Source organism: Dermacentor andersoni, chromosome 3, assembly GCF_023375885.2.
Source record: "Dermacentor andersoni chromosome 3, qqDerAnde1_hic_scaffold, whole genome shotgun sequence".
In the NCBI taxonomy this organism is placed as follows: domain Eukaryota; kingdom Metazoa; phylum Arthropoda; class Arachnida; order Ixodida; family Ixodidae; genus Dermacentor; species Dermacentor andersoni.
In genome coordinates, this window is record NC_092816.1 from 73,018,658 (window position 1) to 73,032,285 (window position 13,628).

Sequence of the window (13,628 nt, forward strand, 5' to 3'; positions counted from 1 at the left end):
TGTAGATAACGGCAAGACAGATAAGGCGTGAGCAGGAAGGTTCAGTTTTGAACAGATGTGCTCGTGAATAAATAATCGTAGTAAACGAACCACTCTATCAATGACATAGGCAAAGGGAGGTGCCTTAAGCTTCCAGCTCTTCATCATTTTCTGTCCGGAATCTCAATTTCAAAACAATAAGATGAAGAAGAAGACTGGAAGCAGTGCTTGTATTGCATTTTCGTCTTATCACTGTAGAAGTAGGGCTTGATCGATTGATATTTGGTTAACCTCCCTGCCTTTCCTCTTCATTCTCTCTCTCTCTGGATGTAGGGAAATGCAATAGAACTATTTTTGTCGTCGGCTTCTCCACAAATCACGAGTTGTTCAAAGGAAATATAACTATGGCACGATGAATTCTCCCGCTGCAGCAATATAAAGCAGTTTTCGGGTAACGTTCGTTGATAGCAAACTGAAAAAACAAGACAGTTGGCTCCGTGGTTCTTGCTCTTGGACACAAATCACTGCAAACGCCACGGATAGAAGACTGGATCCACAGTAAAGGCGTTGAACGAAAAAAAGGTCACCACAGTGCCGTAGCTGTTTCAAGAACGTATAAAAGGCTTTAACGCGACGATATTACGCTGCGAAGATAGCAAGCGCAGACTCTCATGCATAATCGTATTGGGCAAGCAACTTTCCCCTTGCATATATAGTGCTTGACTGCTACAACACATGGGATATTCTCGAATTGCCTTTTCAATACTAGATTGAGCATCTGTCAAAAAAAAAACATAAATAAATAAAGAACCGATTCTGCACCAGCTTAACGTCGCCTACTTGTAATACATACCAAAGAGGGGATTTCCATTTGCATAGTACAACTCGCAAAATTTCTTTTCGTTCCAGATCAATTAGTTTTTCGCCACGTCAAGCACGTCGTTATATGCGATAACAGTAGGTTCAAACTATCCGATGTATTGTAAACGTTCGAACGCCCACAAAAAGAAACAAAGAGGCGTGGAGGGAGGTTAAGCTTGACAGATCAGTCGCACTATAAAAGAACAACTCCATACCCGCATATGTGACATCGGGCCGCCACAGAACCCTCTGGAACACTACCGCATGCACACGAAGATTTGTGAATTGACAGCGAAGACAAAAAAAAAAAGGCGCTTAAAGCTCCATGCAGCTTCCCCGGCGTTTCGTTCGATCGATCTGTGGTCTGCACTTGGCGCATACTCATCTCAGATATTTCTGAGAGGAATAGCTACCACAAAGTGAAAACGATTCGGGAATGACGGTGGTAATCCGGAAGTGACTTTCTAGTAGTAGCGTAGTGCATTCAATACAAAAAAAAAAAAAACCTCTAACGTGCTGCGGCCACCTCAACTGACACGCGTATCCAAGTCGTCACTAAGAAGGACGTTAGCACCAGAGAGTGAGGATCTTGCGCGGTAAAGAGCCTGCAGTCGCGCACGTGCGCGCTATAGAACTGCGTGTGGCTCCTATTGCTTTGTGTGCGTAAGATCTTCCCATTGCTGGGATAGTTGGTTCATCTTCACTGGCAGGATTAACGAACACGAAGTGAACGCAAAGACGTGTTTATAGACACGTATTCAAGAAACGCGCTCGTTCGTTATGTGAAGCTCTTCATTATCTTAAACGGATCATGCACGGCCTGCCCGACTTCATTTTATCTTTTCACTCTCGACTGTGAAATAACTACACATTTTTGAATACGCACATCTTTCTCACGTATTCGCATTTAAGCACTAATACGCACTGCTGTCTGTCCCAGTATCAGTATACAGATGCCGAAGATACGCTCGACAGCGCCCGTTTCTGTCATGACAAATACATGGAAGCAAAACACTTGAAGTCGCTTGGTCAATAAGGACACCGTGGTCCTTCGCTTTTGAAACATGCGTTCACCGTGAAAACTGACTCGTCGCGTCTGTACACCTGTTTCCTAAAAAAAAAAAAAAAGGAGAAACGGCGCTACAGTGCCATAAATTCAAATGAACATCATCATTGAACCCCTCTAGCTTCCCTTTCGTTAGCCTGTAGACTGGGAAGAAAAATGGGGTGAAAAAATTAAAGAGATAAGGAGAGGAAGGGGATTCCGCAGACCACATGCGCAAACAAAGACCGACACCGCACAGTCAAATGAAATGCGTTAACTACAAAGTGATAACAGCTCATTAAAAAGAAGCAGCACGGAACTAGCAGGTGATCCAAACTAGCAGGCGACAGACTCGACTACCTGGCAGTCGCGCCACGTGTCGCGAATTCTCGTGAACTCTCGCTTGTGCTGCAGTACTTCCAGCGGGGACTGTCGAAAGTTTCGAAGCGAATGCATGTGCATTTCTCATAAGAAACAGCAATGAGCTTTTTTTTACGGTGCAGTCCGACTGAAGAACAAATGTGATATTGAGATAAAAACAAGACAAAAATATAACAGAAGTCTCATTGTGCATTGGATTAAGTATTTAGCAGACCATCCATTATAAGAAGAGTATAAGCGGTGAAAAAGAACGAGCAAGACAAACAGCAATCTTAAAAGAAACAGGACACTAGTAAAGCGGTGGAAGAGACGCTAACGTAAATATTTGATCGAGGCTTATGCCGGCCAAAGCTCCAAACGGCCGTCGCCTCGGCAAACGGTTCTGACAAAGATTAAGGACCTCGTGCTTGCTTTCCTTTCGCCGTGTCCCCGAAGACCAGCGCTGTTAATTAGGCAAATTGCAGTGCAACAGATTTGACAAACACGACAAAGGCAATCTAAACAGCGGGCCCTCAGAAGAAGATATCAAGCACTGTTCGCTAAGGTCCCATACCTCGAAGGACCTCGACTGTCACGTGGTGTCTCCGGGCGTTGATAAGCGGGAGTGAGTGGAAGGAATCGATCACTTTTGTGTTTCTATTGTGACATAACGAAGTTAGTTATACTCTGACAACAACCATATAGCTGGGACACAAACTTAAGAGATGGGAGGGGGGGGGGGGGGGAGGCGGTCCTGCACTTGGTCTAATTGTATGCGTCTTTCGATGCAGAATTGCAGTATGTTAATTCGTGTGTTGTAGTAACGCCTCGGGGCAACGCCTTTTGCCAAAGTCTTCGTAGGTCCGCTGGATAAATATTTGTACTTGAGTCGTAAGCGAAGGCTTGGCTCGCACATACGGTGACATGAGGAGGTGCATATAAGATTTCAGAATGCGTAGGGAGGTGTGTTCGGTAAACGCGTGGTCGCTAATGGAAAATGTAAACACGGCGCTTAAATAAATTGTTTTACTTCCATTATGGCACTTTGCCGCATTCGCTGGTTTTCGGAAACGCGGCTGTGGAAATACGCAGGCGCGACACTTGGCACTCGCGGACAGCTGTGAATTATTATTATTATTATTATTATTATTATTATTATTATTATTATTATTATTATTATTATTATTATTATTATTATTATTATGTTCTTGCACAGTATAGCGCGGGAGATATGTGATGTCGCGCCCTGCTTGGAAAATATACATATGATTTGCAGCTCATTCAATCACCATTCCGGTGGCTTATACGTTTCGTGCCAGTTTGCATACGACCTTCAAACAAGAAACTGTAAGAGCTGTTACACACACACGCACACGCACACACACAAAAGCAACCAGTGGCCATTTTCTTGTCTTATTTCCGGAGCAGATGGAGGCGACTTTCATGAGCGGATCATAGTGAATGGCACAGGCTACGGAGACTGGCCCACACCTCTCACAAAATACAGGCTCTTTCATGATCAAACATACGTAGAAAGAAACCAGAAACTGTATAAACGTATTCGCAAGTACCACAACATGGTTTATGTGCATGGATTACACCATGATACATTAGTAAATGTAATTAAGCGACCTCGTTCACCCCGGTCCGTCCGATTTTCAACTGATTCCAGATCACATCTCGCAGCGCTGTTCCCGACAGTTGTCTCTGCGGGTGGCGGATCCGCGTTGTCGTTCGTGTTCAGGTGGCGTTAGGTGCACTGTGCGCCACGCTCTGACGTCGCCGCGTGCCCTTCTTTGCGTGGCTGCGAAGGTAAGCCTCGCACACTGCGGTTCCACATAGTGTTTTGCTCAAACCGTGCAGAATAGGGAAACCCGTTCGCTTTGTCTTTCTACACAGTCGCATAGGGCATTATCCTCTCTCATGACCCCGCGAACACGAACCCCTGCTCCCCGACGAAGCAACCCCAATCCCTCGCTCAAACAGCGTCGCCTCCGGCCAAGGTCTCTACCGTTTCTAGCAAACCTCATATAGGCACATACGCAAACCCCGCGGTGCATCCGAATTCGGCGCACCCGCAAGCACGCTGCAAACAACGTTCTTCGGCTGAAGCCTATATACGGTTCTCGCAGAGGAAAAAACAAACAAAACAAAACGAAAAGAAGGTTTCTGAGGTACAGAGGAACCGCAGCGCGGGAGCGGATGCGTGCATTGCAGTTCCCTCAAGAGGGAGTCGATCGGCACCGCGCGGCCGCGGCTGAACTTGATTAAAGTGAAAGGCAGCGGAAGGAAAAAGCGATCCTTGTCCCGTGCCCCCGGACCCGCCCCCCTTTTTTTTATTTCATTTGCTTCGTTTATATTTTGTTTTCTCTTTGCGGCGGCAAGCCGCCCCCACGGCCAGTCAACCGTCACCACCTGTCGCTTATTACCTATCCCGATCGACTCGCAGCATGACTCGTGTCAAGTTGTTCGCTGTAAGGTTATGTCTCTCTTCTTCTTTTCCTAGTGGCACGGATCGGTCACGTGATATATAACGCAGCATTAGGAGCATTTGTCACCTCGGCTGTCTGGCGACCTGAGGCGAGGGAAGAGGGTGTAATGAAAATAAAAAATTAAAAAAAAATCTCTTGTGCGGATATTTACGTCCTGATTTCTTCTGCCCTGTAGTAGGGTAGCAAACGGCACGTAATTCCGCTCAGCCGTCTCTGTATTTCGTTCTCTCTCCGTCTCTCTTGAACAGACTCAAGAAATTGTTTATGTGACAGTTCGGCTGAAAGACGCATGAACTCTATAAGAGTTCATACAGCGGGAAACGTTTAGCTACAAAACAGCGCTTTCTATTTTATGGTTTTGGCTATTCTTTTACGTGATCGAAAAGGAAAAGGAAAGTGAACCAAAAGAAGAACGACACCAAATTTTCTCGCGTAACTGTCCCGTCTTCCACGTGAAGTGTGACACCTTCGTAACTTTCACTGCTCCAGTTTAGAGGTGCGAATAAAGAGTGCACACCACAGTGCGTGACCGGCAGTGCCAATTCGCGTATCTACTGTCACCTTTAAGAGGTGCGAACATTGCTACGTTAACTGATGTGTTGCGTGCGTTAAGTAGACCTCTGATGCACGTAAGAGGCAAAGCCTGGAGACGCGTCGCCGCATATTTGCGTACGTACCATCAGTGAAACGTTTAATCTGAGCTTTTTTTACCTAATGTCACCGAGAACGTCACACTTTCTCTCCCCGCACAACAGACACGCACTGTCGACGGAAATCCTTTAATCAAGGTAATACTCCACTGCAACGTCTCCCCAGCGCATTCCCATCCGCTACTTTTTTCCAGTTTCAAACTAAACATGGTAGCAGTGGTACGCGACGGAAATTTCATTTCATATTCCGCATCGGACCAGAAGCTTGTCACCGAGTCGCGAACACGGAGTGAACATCGAGTTTTGGCACGGATCGTTCGATATGACGCCAGAGCCAAATGCGCCTGCGCCTCACGAAGGCAAACATCGTTGTTTTTGCCGGGTATGCATTGCTGTCACGAGAAGAAAAAAGAAAGCTATGAAAGGCGCGTAGAAAGGGGCAACCGCTAACATGATTGCTTCGCGTGCGATGCTCAGAAGGCACGCAGCGGAATGTTCCGGACTCCGTTAAGAACAAGACGACCTGCACCTGGAGTAAACAGGGAGGCACAAATATGCTATATGCGGAGACGGGCACGGGCGCGTGCGTAGGGCTTCGACAAAAAAAAGAAGGGTCGAATCGATAGCCACCCCCAGCAGCATCGTACTTTCGCTCACTGATTCTTGGGTCTGGGGTTGGGGGGCCGTCACCGTGGGACAGCGTTTCCAAAGAAATAAATTAAGGGCGGGGAGAGATATCCTCGGAGTAACGAATTTCAATACCGAGAGACATATGCGGGCACGATCTTGTTTTACAATGAAAAGGGGGACGAAATACAGTCTCGTCTACGCTGTATAAGCACGACAACGATGTGCAGTGGTTTGCCTGTTTGTTTCGATGGGCTCGGGTTTGTCAAGTCCTCCCTCCGGAAAATCAGGTGGGGCGGAAGAGAAACAAAATCTACATAGTAAGCACGTTCGTGGGACTTTGCAGAATACTTTACAGCTCAGAAGACGCGAGTGAATAGTAATAACAAAAATATACGTAAGGAAAAAAAACAAGAAGAGAAAGAAAAAAAGCCTCTCCATTTCAGCTTCCGCGGTATCGGCAGCCAGGCAAGTGCGCGGCATTCCGTTCGCCAGCGTTCGAAATTCGTTTGACGATTCCTTTTTCCGTGGGCTTGCTAGTTATATGAAATATTTCGGCGACATATTCGGTGGATCCATAGGTGGGTCTGCTTATTAAGAGTTTTCAGCTGCTTTTTGATAAAGTTTTACCTGCTTCACGCTCGCCTTTTCGTTCTCTATAGTTTCGTTCCTACTTGCGCGCTGGCCTCATCCCAATGAGCGTGACCTGTTCCTCCCCATCAAATTACACGCACTGTGAACGCTAATGCGTTCATTTGCTAACTACGAAGTTCTTGGAGGCGAGCACAGCGTCATAATTTATGAGACAACGCAGCTGCAAGCTGTTCATCCTTCTCGTATGCAATGTCGATGTGCGTACCTTACACATCTTGGGTTTTATTTCAGTCGGTGCGTTACGTTACCTTTGCGTAATCCAGATGGAGCCGTTTACGAGGCTGCTGCGGTACATCTGCGGTAGGCTTACGTGTCGCCCCAAAATATATTAGGGATGGCGTTTTTCTGGCACAGCCGCAGCGATGGCGTACGCATAGACATGCTTACACGTGGGTCTCTCTAAGAACCTCAAACAAACTACATAGTCATGCTTTCAAACCTCCGGACGGTGCTCTGCGTGTGGTTAATGCGCGGCCGAAAGACTGGAAATAGGTGAGGTTGTGTACTTCGGTGTAGCCGCAATCATCATATAGCGATACGAGAACCGTAGGCATTCATAGGAGCGACGCCCAGCCACAAACGATACGTTAAAGCTGCCTCGCGTCGAGATAGCCGAGGTAGTTGCCGAAGGCACAATCAAAGGCCAATGAAGTGCATTCACGAAGTTGACACATTCCGTGGAAATCCAATGTTCTAATGCATTGAAGTAGACGAAGTTGCGCGCTGCATGAGGCCACGACAAAGGCACAAACACACGCTGAAATTGTTCGTGGGTAGAACGCGCTACTGCGACGGCTATTTCGCTGCCGATGATGATGCAATGGCCCGGCAGTCAGTGAGATTTGAATGTGAGCCCATGTTTAACAACGCGGTGGTAAGGTTCGCTTATTTCGGACGATAGCTGTTTATCAACGCCGGGATGTAAAGGCTTGACTGCTGAGGGGCACACCTTGGAATAACTTTATGGCCCAAACGGTTAGGTATAGCTAACGGATGTATAGCTAAGAGCGCCTCTGCAAGCTGCAGGTTCCGAACGCCTTAATGTTGTGCGTGAGAACTGGAACCTAATCGACGCCTATTTTGATGACATTATCACCACACCAATGTTTGCAGCAACGGAACGATGTGCATATACATGCAAGTAAAGAAGCATGCCCAAAGAAACTTTCGAAGTAGCCTTGAGCATATTTGGACGCGCCTTTCGTGGATTGTACGCGCTAGCGCATAAGGCGTATATTGCATCTTTTATCGCATTGACGTGGACTGTACGCCATGCAGTCGTGGCCGGCCTAGCCTTTCTGTATTCGCTAATGTCATTAAATACGTATCTCTTTCTTCGCTGTGAGAATCACTTGAGGTTTACATTAAAGAAGCCTCACAGCAGACGTGGAAAATGACGCTCATTGTTGCCAGATGATGGCGCATAGGCACTACAAGTCTCCCTTCTTTTGTTTGTTTTCTTTTCTATTTCACAGGAGCTGATGGCATACCCATCGGTTCTTAACATCCTAGAACTAGAATCTTTCCCTTTTGCTTTCATAAAAAAAAAAAAAAAGAAACGATAAGTGAAACTGAATAGGATGGACTTGACGTTTTGACGTGTAAAATCTTTCTTTCTTTCTTTCTTTCTTTCTTTCTTTCTTTCTGCGATAGAAATGAGATCTTCGCGCGCTGTTATTCTCAGAGGTTCTTTAAGACATTTTGTTCTACATTTTTCTACGATCGCTTGCTAACATCTGTCATAGCCAAACTTCTTGTGCGGAGCTCTGATGCAGAAATTAAGTGAGAGCTCAGCAAAAGCGTTTCTCTTTTCGGTTTTATTTTGTCCTTTTTTTTTGTTCTAATGTGGTCCTATACAAGCCATGAGCAACCTGCTACACAAAGACACACGGAGCAAAACCTCGCCGTCCGTTTTTCCAATCTTTCGTGCAGGTAATTATTTTAATAAGATACATGTCTGTTTTCCAGCCTAATTTATTTTTTAAACGCGATAGACTTACTTTTGCGACATTGATGTCTGATCCACCGCTACATTTTGCCTTTGCCCTTCCGCTGCAGTGTCTACAGCACTGAAAACGCTGCGACTGCTTTATTAGAAAAGCACATCGTGAGCCCAGCGCTGCATCACAAGCACGTTTAAGCAAAGAAAAAAAAATACTCGACGCAATAATAACGGCGGCTGACCGCCACCGCCATCCGAGGTACCAGAGTCCGACGCTCAAAACTTCATTCCAGGCCGCTCGTCGTGTTATTCGTTCGTTTTTGTTTTATTTTTCTGTTGTTTCTGAGTTGCTTTCGTTTTTCGGCCTGCTTTTCGCGGAAGCGTTGCTTCTCAGCGTGACTAGCACGAAGATCTCGCTTGCCCCCAACTTGAAGCACTAAAGACAGTGTTTGAAGCGGCGTTACAAATTGCTGCCTTCAGAGGAAGGGAAATAAATGAATGAAGGAATGCAAGGCAAGATAAAAGAAAAAAGGAGAGAACAGAAAAGTAAGCGTGCAAGAGAGAAGGAGTCTGACTTTCAACGAACAGACATGATAACCAGGCGTAGTCTGCAATCTGGTGCACCCTGAGAGGTAATCTGTGACGTAAACCAGCGAAAGGCCTGCAAGAGCCCACTTGCATTAGGAAGGGAAACGGAAAGTGTAATTAAAGATATTATACACATACGTTAAATACTCTACAATATGCGGTTATATGTTGACACTCGGCTTCGTGTTCCAACAAAGAAAGCAAGAAAGGGAACAGCGCAAGCGCTGCTAAAATAAGTACAAGAATTGGACGCAGCTGTCAGTTTTTCTAGGAGGAAGCGAGTTGAAGCGCACTTTCTGTAGACGTTACCTTAGTACATTCGTTGCGTTCCGGCTTTTATCTTTGTGTGTGTATGTGCGTGTGCTTAATTGCACGTGTCATCGCACTGCTCTTCTTTCGAGGCACATAGCAGGCTTGTATGACATTGTATGCATTTTAGTTTGAGACAGTGGTTTGTGCTATATTTACATATAAACAAGAAGAAAGGGGGTTATCCAAGAGGCCCGATTCTTTATTAAGCACATCATAAGAAGCCAACAAACATTGACACCAAGGACAACATAGGGGAAATTACTTGTACTTAATGAATGAATTAAATAAATTATAAATTAATCGAAATGAAAGTGGATAAATAAACAATTTGCCGCAGGTGGGGAACGATCCCACGTCTTCGCATTACGCGTGCGATGCTCTACCAATTGAGCTGCCGCGGCGCCGTTTTCCCATCCACTTTCTTTGGTATTTATGTTTCCTACTAGAACCCTGGGAGTGTTAGCCATGGGACATGTTAGCCGTGGGTTAGCCATGGGTTAGCCGTGTTAGCCGTGGAACGTGGGATCGTTGCGCGGATATTTGACCGATTTGTTGTTTTTAGCAGAGTAGTTACTTATGAAGCCGATTTATTTTAAATACGTGCGCTCGTTTATTGAGCCGCGGTGTTTAGGACAAAAAAAAAAAGAAAACTGTATAGTTGTGCGGCAAATTCTGTAATGCAGCTCACTGTGAAAAGGCAACGTTGAAGCCTCCATGATTGTCTAGTGGCTATCGTGTTGGGCTGCTAAGCACGAGGTTGCGGGATCGAATCCCGGCCATAGCGGCAGCTTTTCAATGGGGGGCGAAATGCGAAAACACCCGCGTACTGATTTAGGTGCACATTAAAGAACTCAAGGTGGCCCAAATTTCCGCAGTACCCCCCTACGGCGTGCCTCATCACCAGGTCGCGGTCTTGGCACGTAAACCCCCATTTTTAAAGGCAATGCTGAAGGTTAAAAGTGTTTCAGCGAGGTAGCAAGCCGATATTAGGCATTTGTACCTGCTGAAGGAAATCCATGTTTCTGGCGGCCGCTACATGCGTAGCGGCCGCTGCACACGTAGCGCTGTCTAAGTCTTGATCCTGTTTTTTGCGATGTTACTCGTTTTAAATGCCTAAGCATTTCTATGCCTACCCAACGAGAATCCTGTCCATCCGGCACGTAAGAAGAATGCAGTGGTTAATACCCCCGCAAGCAATGATTCGTACCCACGTAAGCAATGGATCATACCGCCGTAAGCAAGCAAAAAAGGTGATATGGTCTTTCCTGTCAATAAATTCCATTCAATAAAAAAATTCTATGCTTCATGCCCACGTAAGGCAGAGGCTACAAGCGCTCAGAAGAGTGAAGCGAATGGTGCATACATTCATCGGAATCACCCACAGAAAAGCCTCCGTTTCAATAAAGAACAAGCTCAAAACAAGCATCCGAACCATCAATAAAGCATTGCATGCCCCCCTCAGCAAATGTATTGGTGGTTTTGCAACAGCTTCGCTGGAGTTCCAGATTGATAAGGACCGATAAGAGTTAACAAGCGTCGGACCATGTTCGATAAGGTTAATAACAACCGATGAGGGTTGATGAGGGCGTGGGAGGCGGCGCGAAGAGGCAGCTGCCGTAGCCACGGTTCACTGAGGCCACCCATCGTTGGCGGCGCGGGATCTCGGGAGCGGCCGACACCGCGATCACGTGTTCTCTTCTCGCGCTCCCTGCACGTGAGCCTTCCTTGCCTGCTTTAGGGGCGATAGTCGCACCGCTACAACGGTTTATACTCGTCGGATCAAGTTTCATAATATTGATAATGACACCGGGCTGCGTGGAGGTGAGCAAGTGGCACAATGCTTACACATGCTTAGACAACTCCCGGAGGAGTTTATGCGTGAATATATATTTTCTTTAGTCTACTGCAAGCAATCCCCAATCAGGTATAGCCGATGATCTCTACAATATTTGCTGGATGCCGCTTCCTCGCTCGCCTAGCGCAGATAAAGCCAGCGGAAGTGCGCTGTCGTGCGGCGGCTTGTCGCGAAAGCAGGCCGTATGCTGCACTCACTGGTGGGTGTGGCGAAATATTATTTCGGTCGCAAGAATTTTTCTTCGCGGTTGCTGTCTCTACGTCTCCGGCAAGAGCTTTTACTCTAATAATAACCCATATGCGACAGCTTTATTTTTTCCCCACATAAAACGTTTTCTTAATCACCAGTGTCTTCAGCGCGCGTCACTCATGTTAACGACGCTGACGGCGCTGCGATAGGAAATTCTGCACGCCTGCCCAAGGAACTTCTCCAGACTGATTCGATAGTTTACGGCACGACAGGCAGGTATTTCAGGGGAAGAAAAGAAGCAATGCCGAAATATCGTAAGCACGCGAAGTGTCGCTGCAATGTTGCGAAGCGCAAACTTCCGGCACAAGGCTGGCTTCAGTCGAGGGCGCTCGATGCACTATACAGCCTCCTATAGTGGAGATCCGCGTGTATACAGCCGTTATATACAGCATCACTGATTTGCACAGCGTCAACTATATTCATGCAGCTTAATATATTCAAGGACAATTTAATGGCTGCAATAACGTGATCGATTGTCGATTCTGCCAAATCACAAAGTATACATATCGGTGCAAGTAATAGCAGCGCGTCCTCAGGAATGCCTTTAAGACGCCCAGACCTCTATGCCCAGACTCCGCTCATATTAAGTCGCGCAAAGGAAGCCGCAAGCACACATGCGCGCACGCGCAGCCCTGCGCGCTGAAGCCCACTTCTTTAAGGTGACAGGATTAAACGGATCCCCGCCGAGCATAATCCACACCGCGACGACCGGAAAAAGAGCACGCGTTAACGAGCGCCGCACCTGATCTGACGACCGTGCCTCTTCGTAAAATACACATCCCTATCCTAACGGGCGCGCTCAGCCTCCATCGGCCGTGCTCCCTGAGTAACATCTCGCCGTCACGTCGATGAACAAGGAAGTGAGAGGGGCGGGGTGTCGGTTTTAAGAGGACACTCAGGCAAGGAGGGAACCTCAGGCCATGTCGGCTCGTTTTAAAAGCGTCGCCGTCAGCGCTATAGCTGGAGAACGGGGCCGGGGCTAACGCCGCAGGTATCAACGACCGGCGTGAGCTCGGCTGTCCGCACCCGTATCGGGCGCACCCCCCGCCCCTCCCCTCCCCCCTTGTACATTGATCGATCCATTGATCTCTCCTGTGCTTCGCGTGATTTCACCTGACGGGCGCGTGCTGCTGAGCGCCGGGAACCTTTTTTCGTCAGTCCTCGAGGCACGTCGCGGGCTTCATGCCCAAAGTAGCGGTGTTAGGATGTCGCTGAAGACCCACGGGCGAGTGAAAAGAAAGAAAAACATAGCTCAAGAACGATAAACCATGCTAGCTTAAATTGAAGGGTACAGCGTATGTTCGTGAACACGCGTGAAGTGCTATTTTAAAAGTGAAAGTAGGTGGATTGGACGCTGCAGCAAAGCTGCTGAGAACAGGTTTGGTTTTGGGACGGGTGTTTTGCATTGGACGGCGGATTGACCTTTACATTCACGAAGAATGGTCTTCGATTAACCCGTTGTCTGATGTTTGAACTGCAAGAGAACAAAGAGCATTTAATGGCGATGCCAGTCTCTGTCGGGGAATTTCGCGAGAGTAATCGCCGTGTTATACCCATTTGTATGCCTATTATGTGGGTTACGTATTTTGAACCGAAATGCGAACGTCTTATATTTGACTTAAACATTGCACTCTTGCAATCTGTATCTCTGATGGCTCTCACAAGCCCTACAGCAGTCACGGAGCACTGCAATCACGGTAGTCTGGAAGACTGGTGAGCCGGCCCTAACTCGCAGCAGAAGGCCTGGAGAGTGTTTCGGCTGCTATATATACTGGTGTCCGAAAGGCTACAATAGACCTAAGGCCCCGTTGTGATATTTTTGGAAGAGCAGAGGTATATACGGAACTTGCAATCATTTGTTCGGCGGTGACCATGTTTCCGAGCATTTCTTTTTTCTCGTTACCAGGTAAATTAGACATATTAGTGCGCTAAAAATTCAATTAAATTATGGGGTTTTACGTGCCAAAACCACTCTCTGATTATGAAGCACGCCGTAGTGGACGACTCGGGAAAT

The 13,628-nt window shown here is 46.9% G+C and overlaps 1 protein-coding gene and 1 non-coding gene across 2 annotated transcripts in view; both read right to left on the reverse strand.

Moving 5' to 3' along the window:
• Positions 1-13,628, reverse strand: part of Nos (Nitric oxide synthase) — a 452,800-nt gene that overhangs the window by 389,263 nt on the left and 49,909 nt on the right. The window lies entirely within an intron of this gene.
• Positions 9,840-9,911, reverse strand: TRNAT-CGU (transfer RNA threonine (anticodon CGU)). The gene has a single exon. It is a non-coding gene; the product is annotated as a tRNA-Thr (tRNA).